General features: G+C 38.6%; 1 pseudogene across 1 annotated transcript; it reads right to left on the bottom strand.

Moving 5' to 3' along the window:
- Nucleotides 1–893: 893 nt before the first annotated feature.
- On the bottom strand, nucleotides 894–2599 carry LOC307132005 (zona pellucida sperm-binding protein 4-like; annotated as a pseudogene). Its single transcript has 8 exons — nucleotides 2461–2599; nucleotides 2195–2382; nucleotides 2031–2128; nucleotides 1793–1950; nucleotides 1513–1705; nucleotides 1300–1447; nucleotides 1149–1221; nucleotides 894–919 (listed from the first exon to the last, which is right to left on the bottom strand). The product of its transcript is annotated as a zona pellucida sperm-binding protein 4-like (transcript).
- Nucleotides 2600–10711: the final 8112 nt, after the last annotated feature.

Below are 10711 nucleotides of genomic sequence, written 5' to 3'. Positions count from 1 at the left end.
TATAGCATCTGAGCAGACATTTGTGAATAAAAGCTTTATTGCTGTGACACTAGGCTCTTTTACAATAAACACATTCTCTCCAAAACAGGCCAAAGAAATCTTGTCTAAACAGTCTTGCGTGCATGACATGCAGCAGGATTCATATTTAAACGGTCTTCGTGCGTTTAATAGTCACAGATGCTACAGAATAAAGCCTAACTCATAATCAGCCCTGAATCCATTGCGTTAAGAAATGAACAGTTTTTCATGAGAATAAATCCAGGATTACTGCTCAACACGTCTCAAAACGATGTAGCTGAAGTAACGTTACAGCGCTTCAGTGTTGACGCGTGGATCGTCAGTATTTGAATCTGAAAGAGCGTGTGCTCCGTGGGTGTGGTCGCATTAGAGGATAATGAAGTGGCTCACGAAAGACTGACATCACTTTTCAACCAGATTACATAAACATTTGTTTTCGGTTTGGTTTTCATTGTTTAAAACCTAACATTTCAGCATTTTAGACATGAGTCTCATGTGAGACACAAGTATTCAGTAAGCTAGAGGTCCTTTTCTGAAGACTATATGAATGAATGTCTTTGAGAGGCTGCAGATCACATTTGTTTTCTTTATTTTGCAAAAAGCAAAACATTGTTTGTGACTGTACACAAAAAAAAAAAAAAAAAAAAAAAAGGACTTGGTATGCTTTAATATCAATACAAGCAGTTAATGTTAGTCCAGCCATAAAGCCACAAGTCGAGACCAAAACAACCCCTAATTTGACACCGTTAAGAACAGGGACCCAGGCTAGCAACTGTAACTTGGAAAAATAGGTCAGATTTGGGCAGAAGCTTGGCTTGTCTAGTTCAAGTCAAGCAAAACCTTGAAGCAAGAAAACAAACATAAAGACCTCTGGTTTAGTAGTGTGGCCCAATAAGGCAAACTGAGAACAGTCATGAAAGATCAATACCAAAGAGACATGGTTGAGTTAAGTTCATTAAAACAACTAAAGTCACATGACCAGGTTAGTTTCTCCACTAGACACCACAGTTTGCCCATTAGAGATGGTCTTGACATTAGCATCTCTTCCTGGAAAAGAAATGGTAGAATTGTGAGGTATTTAAACACCACATTCTCATGGTTCCTAGAGTCAGTTTACAACAAGCACTCACTTTTCCTAGTGCAACTTTGCTCACAGGAGCCAGAAGCGGGATGGCACACTGCTGTACTACAGTGGATGAAGACCTAAAGGAGGAGGAAAGGATTAAGCCACAGAAATAGCTAAAAAAATATTAAGGATTCAGGTAAGGCTGCAGAGCTTACGGTTTCATGTAAAGGAGCAAGTGATGCTGGATCCACAAATGTGAACATCTTTACAACAAAGCGCTTGTAGTGGGTTGGGAACGGAAGACCAGAAGATCCAGCCACTGGAACCAATGTGGTCAGGTAACGGTCATCCTGGTAAGGGCATCTGAAAGGCAAAGAGGCAGTCAGAAGTGCCTTACAGCAGACTAGATGGATAAAGACTGGCCTTGCCCATCGACCAGAAGGTCCCACTGGGGTAGACTGAGTGGACTGGGGGTTGATGTCCCCCAGCAACGTCCCAGCATTAGGACAATGTCGGGGTCGGTCCTCTCCAAAATGCGCACCTCAACATACACAGGCTCCCGCAGGACTTTTGTGACTGGATAATCAGCAGCACTGAAGTAGGACATGCATGCCTCATCCCCTGAGGAAGAATGCTGGCATTTAACCAGAAACTGCTGCAACATGTAGTTTTAGAAAATACTTATGCATACTTGGTACACACACTTACCTTCCGCACAGCCTTTGGTGACACATTGACCATTTGCCAGTCTAAGCTCCAACCTGAGGGGTACAGAAGCCGCTACTGGTGGAGGTGCAGGAAGAGTGTTGACCTCCACAACCAGAGCTTCCACAGAAGTAGCAGAGTACCTACACTGGAAGAGAAGCCTAGACAACAAATAGTGAGCTTGTAGCATTTGTCATGATTAACATTTATGCATATATATAATAAATAAAAAAAAAAAAACTCAAAATGGCTGTCCCTTGTGATGGAACCAAGTGGTCCAACACCCACTTCATACAAGGAGGTCATTCAGTTCTCATAGACCACATATCCACGGTCCTCCTACATATAGTAACTGTTGGCATCCAGTCCATTCTAATTCATGCAGAACCACAATCAGCTTCTCACCATCATGCTTATGCCACATGCAGTGACAGGGAACTGGTATATAGCAAAGGAAGGTGTGGACCCCACAGGACTGCAAGGTGCGTTGTTTCCATCCAGGAGACGGACTGAATCCAGGCTCAAGCGAGGTAGTGTAACATCTCTAGCCACCACTACCACAAACTGACCATCTCTTATACACTGGACAGTCACTGGAACAAGGTATAAAAAAGCAGGTCATTACTGAGGAGCAGTTTAACATGAACACCTATACATTGACTCACTCTTACCTGCCTTCCCATAGAAACACTGCTGTCCATTAAAGCAGCAGTTGATAGCTTCACACTCAGCACCACTGATACCAGGTGGGCCACATTGGATCTGCTCATAATCAGCTACAGCACATTTGTCAAGGGGCTCTGCCTGCATCACTGGATGTTTAGGCTGGAAATGCTGAGGAAACTGTTGACTAGCTAGCTGTTGAACCTGCTGAGGAAACTGTTGACTAGCTTGTTGAACCTGCTGAGGAATCTGTTGACTAGTTTGTTGTTGAACCTGCTGAAACCGTTGACTAGCTTGTTGAAACTGCTGAGGAAACTGGTGACTAGCTTGTTGTTGAACCCACTGGTCAGTTTGCTGTAACATCAGAGCTTGAGGATTCTGGGGCAGATTACGCCACTGTGGAACAGCATGACAGAAAGCACAAAACCACAAACAAAGTGCCAGCGATTGAACAGCACACCAATTTCCTGCCATTGTTCAACAACTAATCACACTGTTGAGATGATGCCCTTTTGTCTTTTTGTATTCTACAGATTTTGTCTAATTAACAATAATCCCTCCCTCTTCATTAACAGTCATGATTCTCCAGACTTGCCCAAATGGGAGCTTACGCTACCAGAAAATTCTCATTGGTTCTCAAAATTATACGCATGTGATGTTTCTTGACTCCAATTAGTCTGATTTGTCATTTTGAAGACAAATAAAAAGGTTCATGTTCAGGTTTGCTACTGGAGCTTGCCCAAAGTATTTTGGGTAGATGTTTGGTGCATTCAGCTTTACTTGTAGACAGAAATATTAACTAGCATTACTAGCAACACACTCACAAACCTCCCTAAGCTCTTCCCCTCGGGGCAATCCCTGTCGCCAGTTTGAAGTGTTCCACAAGGGGACAAGGGAGGTTTATATGGACAGACCCTCAAATCCTTGATTATGACAGAGGGGACGAGTCTACTCATATGTTAGCAGTGTTGGGTAGTAACTAGATACATGTAACTAGATTACGTAATTTAATTAACAATAATTGTTACTGTAATCAGTTACAGTTACTGAGAAAAATCTGTAATTAAATTACAGTTACTTATGAAAATGTTAATTATTTCAAAGGGGGTTACATCTGATTATTTTCTGTAAAAAGCTAGGCTATGTTGAATAATATTCATTTGTTGCTTTGCCTGTTTTGGATGTGCAGGATGCCTCTTGCCATTTTTTTATACAATTGCTAGGACCCATTTCTCAATACTTATGTCACTTTTTCAAAACTCTTCACACAGTTCTCCTAATAAACTTTCAGCTCGGCACAGCAGATCGCTTCACCTTCAAAATGCACTTAAACTAAAAATGACCCAAAAAAACCCACTAATGTCAGGTTGCATTATACAATGATTTCAATGATTATTTCAATGGTTTTCTTCAGTAAAATTTTTTTTAGGAAACCAGAACGACACTCTTTACTGCTTATAATTCACTGCAGTTTATGTTACATAGTCCATGTTTACATTTCAGTACAAAATTATTCCTAAATTTTGCTTTTGAATGGATGGTAATGTGTAGGTGTTCAGTTGTGTAGGTGTTAGGTAACTGTAGGTAGATTTTTTTCATTCAGAATATATATCAATATTGTATTACTGTAAATTTTTCTTATTTGGGCCCAAGCACTGATGGTGTGAGGACCCTATTGGAATTGCTCTGTCTATTATGATTCTTCTTCTCCGAAATTAATTGCATTTTTGAGGGCCTAGACATGCTTGAAAACTCATGAAACTTTGCACACACATCAGAAGTGGTGGAAATCGTTTCAGAATTAGGTGTGGCAAAACGGCTCAATAGCGTCACCTACAAAATTTAAATTAAGCGTAATTCGCGCTACGTTCCACGTACAAGTATGAAATTCGGTACACACATGTAACAGCCCAATACCTACAAAAAAGTCCCCGAAGCAAAATCTGAAAACCCAACAGGAAATTAGATATTTTTAATTTTCTCTGCAAAGTTTTTGCAGTTTTTGCCATTTCCAGACATTGTACTTTAATGGACTCCTCCTAGAGATTTTATCAGATCAACTTCTAAAGGCCTTTGTGAGGTTAAATTGTGAAGATCTTGAGTTTTCGCTGAAGGACAAGTTCAATGTTTCGCCATGAAACAGGTAGTTGTTGTAACTCAGGCTTACAGTGTCCGATCTGCCCCAAACTTCACAAGTTTTATTAGAGTCCTGACCTGAACACATCTACAAGCCAATATTCAGTTACAGTCATAGCGCCACCTACTGGCAACATCAAATGTCATGTTTTACACTGTGATTAACTCCTCATAGAGATTTAACCAGATCAACATCATATTTGGTCAGCCTAATCTTAAGCCTTGGCAATGTTAAATTGCGAAGATCTTGAGTTTTTGCTGAAGGCCGTGTCTGTGGCGGCCTGACAAAGTCTGATGTTTCGCCATGACACAGGAAGCTGTTGTAAGTCAAACATACAATGTCCAATCTGTCTTAATCTTCAGGTTTGATAAAAGAGCTGGCCTGAAGAGATCTACATGCCAATATTCAGTTATAGTCAAAGCGCAGCCTGCTGGCAGCAGGAAGTGTGTGGCACATCGAAGTGACTTTGCCATATTTCTCCTGTATTTACCCGTTTAAATACATGTAGCCCACTGTTCACTGTTTTCCCAAGGCCACCATGTGGCGGTGGCCCCGGATGCGAGGGCCCTTTCAAAGCTGCTTGCAGCTTTAATGTATAATTGTATTCTTTTTTTCTTGTTATATTGTTTACAATGAATTGATTGAGGAATACTAAGAATGTTGATGTCTAACTTTAAAAAATGAATGAGGTCTGTCTTTTATAAATCTGATCAAATTAAAGACTCTTCGGAGATATGAAGGATGCAATACTACTCTATAGGTACTCAAGATTAACATGAGATTGGAAGAAACTGTGTGTTATTTCCCCTTTAACATTATCTGTAAACCCTAGAGATTGTTGTGCGTGAAAATCACAGCAGCATAATATATATACACTGTAAAAAATGTAAGGCCTCTCCAGTTCAAAATTTTCTAGTGAGCGATCACATCAAAATTTTTCAGTTGGCCAAATTGAATGTCTGTTTTGAATTGAATTGTATCCATTGTGGCAACAGTCTGTTAACATGGGCTCAATTAGAAATAATATGTTGAGGAAATGGAAAAATTTAATTTACCAATACTGTAAAAAATGTCAGGCCTCTCCAATTTAAAATTTTCTAGTGACCGATCACATCAACATTTTTCAGTTGGCCAAATTGAATTTCTGTGAATTGATAAAATTTAATTAACAGAAATTCAATTTGGCCAACTAAAAAATTTAGATGTGATCGGTCACTAGAAAATTTTGAATTGGAGAAATGTTTTACAGTGAAAGTGTGAGATTGGTCCAATTAAATGTTTTAAATTGTAGTCACAATTGTTTATTTCTCACTGCCCAAAAGACAAAAATGAGCCTAAATATATTAAGCAAAATACAGAACACGGACAACAGGGTTGACATTTTATCAAATTACTTTATTAACAAGTAAATTCCAACACAGGATATTTGGTGAAAATACCTTATTTTCAATAAGGAAAAACTCTGAATACATTCAATAAGTCTTCTGCATAACAGGATGTTTTAATGTGGTGAAGAAAACGCAGCACTGCATAGGCTAAAAACCTGCAAATAAAAATAAAAACTAACATTAATGACAAAGTTCACCTGCATCACATCTGGCAAGTGACAGAACAGAAGTTACTTCATTATATAATGAGGATGAGACCAATGAATGGATGAATAAGAAATTACCTATTGTTTTAGACATATAAGACATGAGGAAAATAAAACTATTGGCTACCATTAGAGTAAACGAGGTAAACGAGAACACACGCATGAAACCAATGAATGCATGAACTCATTCCACAAAATGTCTTTTTAACTTCATACCGTGTCATAAAGCAAAACTCTGGAGAATAATTTCAGTGCTAAATACTCACCAACGTCTTTGTGAGATGAATATCTCTATTCTCTTGGGAATGTCTGTTTCGGTCTTCAGCACCTGCTGGTTTGCCTCCGCTCACGCTGCCGCTCCCGCGCTCCGCATTTGAAAAATCCACACGAACGGTTTTCTTCAAGCGCATTTTGCGAATGCGTATACCGTTTTTCGGAAGTAGGACTTGTTCAGCCAACATGGATTTTTCCCTTCGACTTCATAGATTGACTGAGCACAATTAAATATGTTTGGTGAATATACAATTTAAATTTTGAGTGAAGACCTTAAGCTATGATTAGTACAATGCATCTTTTTGCATGGGGATAATTATTTGGAAGTCATTTATTGGGCCAATATGTAATGATCAATTTGCACAATTTTTCCAAAAAAATGTTTTTTTACAGTGTATATATATATATATATATATATATATATATATATATATATATATATATATATACACATATATATACACATATATATATATATATATATATATATATATATATATATATATATATATATATATATATATATATATATATATATATATATATATATATATACATACATACATACATACAGGTGCATGTCAATAAATTAGAATATTGTGCAAAAGTTCATTTATTTCAGTAATTCAACTTAAAAGGTGAAACTAATATATTATATATATACTCATTACATGCAAAGTGAGATATTTCAAGCCTTTATTTATTATGATTTTGATGATTATGGCTTACAGCTTATGAAAACCCAAAATTAAAAATCTCAGAAAATTAGGCTCTGTCCCAAATGGCACCCTAAACCCTCATGAGTCTTCCTCTGAGTCCACACTTTCAAAACGTAATGCCGCTTTGACTGCCGGGAAGAAGTCCACTTCGTAACCCGCACGGGCGCATATCAACCTCAAAGGGGGCGCTTGCAAACACCCTTCTGAGAAATAAAATGACAAATGGGACACCCTGTGGTCTAATGGACTTAACGGACTTAAAGTCCACAAGACCGAAAGTGCACATGAAGTGTGCCATTTGGGACAGGGCCTTAGAATTTTGTGAAAAGGTTCAGTATTGTAGGCTCAAAGTGTCACACTCTAATCAGCTAATTAATCCAAAACACCTGCAAAGGGCTCCTGAGCCTTTAAAGGGTCTGGTTCAGTAGAATTCACAATCATGGGGAAGACTGCTGACCTGACAGGTGTGCAGAAAACCATCATTGACACCCTCCACAAAGAGGGAAAGCCTCAAAAGGTAATTGCAAAAGAAGTTGGATGTTCTCAAAGTGCTGTATCAAAGCACATTAATAGAAAGTTAAGTGGAAGGGAAAAGTATGGAAGAAAAAGATGCACAAGGAGCAGGGATGACCGCAGTCTGGAGAGGATTGTCAGGAAAAGGCCATTCAAATATGTGGGGAAGTTTCACAAGGAGTGAACTGAGGCTGGAGTTCCTACATAAAGAGCTACCACACACAGACGGATCCTGGATGGGCTTCAAATGTCGCCAGAAGCGTCTTTCCTGGGATATAGAAATAAATAACTGATCTGTTGCTCAGTGGTCCAGTCCTCTCTTCTGATGAGAGCAAATTTTGCATCTCATTTGGAAACCAAGGTCCCAGAGTCTGGAGGAAGAATGGAGAGGCACACAGTCCAAGATGCTTGAAGTCCAGTGTGAAGTTTCCACAGTCTGTGTTGGTTTGGGGAGCCTTGTCATTAGCTGGTGTTGGTCCACTGTGCTTTATTAAGTCCAGAGTCAACGCACCCGTCTACCAGGACATTTTAGAGCACTTCATGCTTCCTTAAGCAGACTAGCTTTATGGAGATGCTGACTTCTTTTTTCAGCAGGACTTGGCACCTGCCCACACTGATAAAAAGTACCACAACCTGGTTCAATGACCATGGGATTACTGTGCTTGATTGGCCAGCAAACTCACCTGACCTGAACCCCATAGAGAATATATGGGGCATTGCCAAGAGAAAGATGAGAGACATGAGACTGAACAATGCAAAAGAGCTGAAGGCCGCTATTGAAGCATCCTGGTCTTCCATAACACCTCAGCAGTGCCACAGGCTGATAACATCCATGCCACACCGCATTGAGGCAGTAATTCATGCAAAAGGGGCCCAAACCAAATACTGAGTACATATGCATGATTATACTTTTCAGAGGGCTGACATTTTTGTATTTAAAATCCTTTTTTTATTGATTTCATGTAATCAAACTTTGAATTTGGAGTTTTCATAAGCTGTAAGCCATAATCATCAATTATTACATATTTATGTTTTTGTTACGGCTCTACTCTTTCTTAATCTTCGCTGTACTGCACTGCAACATTATAGTTGCCTAAGCCACGTGTCATTTTCATTAGGTTAAACATTGATGTACAAAAATTAAATAAATATACTAAAACTATATGGCGGAAAAAATCCCCCAAAATACTAAAGCTTTATGTAAAATGAAACTAATGAACATTTTTAATAAAAGCTATAACAGTATCTCAATGATACTAAAATAAAACTGGGTGACAAGTGGCACAAAATTCTACACCATCCCAACTTCCTGCAGCTCCAATGAACTCGAGCACCTACAAAAAAAGTATTTTGCATGCAACTTATTGTGAGTCACCTTTTGAACAACATAGAAAATGACTTGAGAGAGACAGATGTAGTTCCATGTCTCTGTTCCTCTTTCCTTTCAACTCTTTTTTTTTTAGTCCTGAAGTACTCCCTGGAGGTGGTGATATTTTATGAGGCATGAGGGCTGATTGAAAAAGACATTCAGACACATGGTGGACTTGAGACAACATAATGACTTCACATCTTTCATTCCTTCCCTGTCTGCTCCTCTCTCATGCTTATTTCAGTCATTGTTGAATTGGAAACCCGCTGTTAGTAGCTGCCGTATCTCCCAGAGCTTCTGTGTATTTGTGAGCTAAAACATATGCACAATGTTCATGTCTATACATCACTTGTGTGGAGCGAAATAGGCTATTCAATAAGGATGGGACTTAATAATTGACCATTGGGAATTCAGAATGGAGCCAGGTGGTTGGATTTCTAACATGATCCTAAAAGTAGAGCAAGCTATAACATTAGAAAGGCATGCTCTGATGCCTCACAATAACACCAGGAACATTTAAATAATGTGAATTTTAATTTCATGTTGATCTAAAATTCCAATTGATTTGCTGAATTTAAATCTGAATTGTCCAATTGAATTGGAGACTAAATTTTTCAACTAAATATCCAAATAAATCTAATTATTAAACTAAATTAACCATATAAACTAAATTACTGATCTAATTACTGTTCTAAAGCCCACATTGTCACTGTATGATAATTGAAATGAACAGAACGGCTGAATAAAATTCTGTTGCATTATTTTCCTGTTTAACAATGTGAGGCTGCTTTGAAACAATTTGCATTGTTAAAAGCACTATATAAATAAAGTTGACTTGACTTGACTTGACTTGAAGACACAAACAGGATTTAGAATTGTAATGTACAAAGTAGGATAAAATGGAAATCCTGATACATTCATATAACAGTAAATGTAATTTTAACTATATACTGTATATACTATATTGCCAAAAGTATTGGGACGACAAAAGTATCTCTCATGTACTCCCTTTCATGCAGGTATTCCCTGCTGGCGGTGGCCTCTTTCAGCAGGATAATGCGCCCTGCCACAAAGTGAGCCTGGTTTCTCCCAAGGTTTATTTTTCTCCATTAGGTCACCTGATGGGGTTTTGGTTTCCTTGCCACTGTTGCCTCTGGCTTGGCGTGCTCAGTTGGGGACACTAAATTTTTCAACTAAATATCCGAATAAATCGAATTATTAAACTAAATTAGCCATATAAACTAAATTACTGATCTAATTACTGATCTAAAGCCCACACTGTCACTGTATGATAATTGAAATGAACAGATGACATAACCGTTTTCTCCAGAATGGCTAGACGGCTGAATAAAATTGTGCTGCATTATTTTCCTGTTTAACACTGTAAAGCTGCTTTGAAACAATCTGCATTGTTAAAAGCGCTATATAAATAAAGTTGACTTGACTTGACAAAGCAAAAATGATTCAGGAATGGTTTGAGGAGCACGAGTTTGAGGCCTCCAAATTCCCCAGATCTCAAACAAGCATCTGTGGGATGTGCTAAACAAACAAGTCCGATCCATGGAGGCCATACCTTGCAACTTACAGGACTTAAAGGATCTGCTGCTAACATCTTGGCATACCACAGCACACCTTCAGGGGTCTAGTGGAGTCC

This window comes from Gobio gobio (assembly GCF_949357685.1).
Source record: "Gobio gobio genome assembly, chromosome: 9".
Taxonomy (NCBI): Eukaryota; Metazoa; Chordata; class Actinopteri; order Cypriniformes; family Gobionidae; genus Gobio; species Gobio gobio.
The sequence above is the reverse complement of the archived record's forward strand: the minus strand, read 5'-3'. Positions and strand labels throughout refer to the sequence as shown.